Source organism: Protobothrops mucrosquamatus, unplaced genomic scaffold (genome assembly GCF_001527695.2).
Source record: "Protobothrops mucrosquamatus isolate PMUCROS unplaced genomic scaffold, P.Mucros_1.0 scaffold1603, whole genome shotgun sequence".
Taxonomy (NCBI): domain Eukaryota; kingdom Metazoa; phylum Chordata; class Lepidosauria; order Squamata; family Viperidae; genus Protobothrops; species Protobothrops mucrosquamatus.
The window spans coordinates 178,485-181,332 of record NW_015387766.1 but is presented as its reverse complement, the minus strand read 5'-3'; positions in this window follow the sequence as shown (position 1 = coordinate 181,332).

Here is a 2,848-nt window from a genome sequence, read left to right as displayed (position 1 = left end):
AAGGAACTTTGGAGGTCTTCTAGTCGAGAAGAATTCTGGGAGTTGAAATCCACAAGTCATGAAAGGGCCAAGTTTGAAGGCCTCTGGTTTAAGGTAAACTAGGAGCCTTCTCAACAGGCCAGGTAATTGGTGGATAGATATTAAGGCTGGCTTGATAAAAGAGGCTTTAGTATTTATGTTAGGAATAATGCACGACAACAAAGAAGACCATGTACAGCAAGACAACAAACCTGCAGATGGCTTCGGAAGTTTGACATAGAACGAGAAAGAACAATCAAAGGCGCTTCCACTTTGTCTTAGTCTCCTATTGACACTATAACAACAACAACAACAACAACAACAACAACAACAACAACAACAACAACAACAATAATAATAATAATAATAATAATAATAATAATAATAATAATAATAATAATAAAGTTGGAAGGGACCTTGGAGGTCATCTAGTCGAACCCCTGCTCAGGCAGGAAACCCTATACCATTTCAGACAAATGGTTGTCCAATGTCTTCTTAAAAACTTCCAGTGTTGGAGCACCCACAACTTCTGGAGGCAAGTTGTTCCACTGATTAATTGTTCTAACTGGCAGGAAGTTTCTCCTTAGTTCTAGGTTGCTTCTCTCCTTGATTAGTTTCCATCCGTTGCTTCTTGTCCTGCCTTCAGGTGCTTTGGAGAATAGCTTGACTCCCTCTTCTTTGTGGCAACCCCTGAGATATTGGAACACTGCTATCATGTAACCCCCAGTCCTTCTTTTTCATTAACTACACATACCCAATTCCAGCAACATTCTTTATATGTTTTAGCATCCAATCCCCTAAATGTAAAAATATCTCTTCCTCAAATTTTTGAATTCCAGCACCTTTTAAAAGCTTCTCTGATGTCGGGTTGGTCTTTGCTATCCATCAGTCTACTGTGCAAATCTCTGATCCTGCTTGTTCCTGCTGATCTTCATCTGCAAATCTAACTGTACATGCATTTATACAGCTCTTTCAGTCTGCCCAACACACACACAACAGCAGCAGCAACAACCAATAACCTTTTACATTACCTAGCAGAGCTGTCCTTTATATATTTTCACAAAAAGGCAGATGTACCTGCCCTGAGTTGTCTTAATCAGGCAAAAAAAACTACTTAGGGTTTTAATCTTTAATCAAAGATTAAAATCTAAGGACACATGGGGAGGACTGGGGGGATCTGTTGTTACTCAATCAGCCACCCCCATTGTTCTGTTCCCCCAATGGGGCCCCTTGCCAACCAGCAGAACCAGGTCTTTTGGTCCTTATGAAAGGATAGGAGGGTTGGGGCCAACCTCATATTGGGGGGCAAGATGTTCCAGAGGGCAGGAGCAACAGCAGACTGTTCCTGGACCCTGCCAGCCTGAATAATTGGGCTGACAGGTCCCGCAGCACGAATGGGACGGGCCAATGCCAGTGGGGTGAGACGGTCCCTCAAGTAATCTGTTCAATATGTCTTCATCTATACATGTACTTTTTTGACATACCAAGAGTATCCTAATTCAGCCAGCTCCCAATCAAGAGGAGCAATTTAGTACTTGTGCAGATATAAACCCCTCAAATGTGGTTTTGCTGTATACTATATATTAGTGGCAGTTGTGCTTGTGATGAATATCATCAGTGAAGTAAACCTAATCAGAGATACAAAACCTGGGTCCCCTGGGTTGCATGTGGCCCTGAAAGTAATGATTATGATAAAAATGGCCTTCCACCTATTGCCAGTGAATTGCAAATTTTAATGTTAAAGAAGGAGAAAAGTATTAGAAATGGAAAGAGTAATGATTTATTTAACCATGATTCATTTTGAATGAAATTCAACTTAGTTTTTACTGTGGCTTTACCATTCTTTATTATGACCTACTTTTTAGATGGTAGTTTCCAACATACCACTTGAAGTTAAGTGCTACCATTGTTCTGTGTCCCAGAACAAGGCCATGAAGGTCAATATATGGCGTTGTAGCATTAGTCAGACATTAATAAATCACAACCTTGCAAAAAAGCTTGTAAAGTCTTCTGATACCTCCTGTACTCCTGAATGTGTTTATAATTTTATAAAGGCCTTGGTGTTTGGTTGTATTGCACCAAGTTTATCCTTGGTCCAGATGAACATGACTACAATTTAATTTGAATCTTTTTTTTAAATCCACGTTCCCTTCCTAAAACCATTAAAACAAACCCAACACTGTTGTAAATAATTTTAACAATAATTCAACAATAAACTGTTGAAATACAAATAATGGTCAGTTAATTGTAATGGGCCAAATGGACAGACCTTTATTGCATCATCACCTGATTGGGTCTTTGCCTCACCTAAGGAACTGGTCAGCAAAAAAGATTCAAATAAGAATAATCAGCAGTTGCAAACATTTCATTATTGATAGCAGCAATTTCTTTTAGAAATTCCCTATCAGCATACAAAGTCATGGTATTCATAAACATATATGTAAATGTCACATGATTACTTTTTATTTATTTATTTATTTATTTAATTTAATTTATATGCCGCCCTTCTCCCAGCGGGACTCAGGGCGGCGCACAACATATTTAAAACCAAAGCATATATACAATCCCCCCCTTAAAACCGAATTAAACCAAATTTTAAAGTTGTGTCTTCCAAATTCCTAAAAAACCCAATATAAAATCCACCCTAGGTCAGGTCCGCTTGCTGAAAGAGCCATGTCTTGAGGGCGCGACGGAAGGTAAGGAGATCCGGAATTATCCGAATCTCGGGGGGTAGTTCATTCCAGAGGGTGGGGGCACCCACAGAGAAGGCCCTCCCCCTGGGGGTCGCCAGCCGACACTGCTTGGCCGACGGCACCCTGAGGAGACCCAC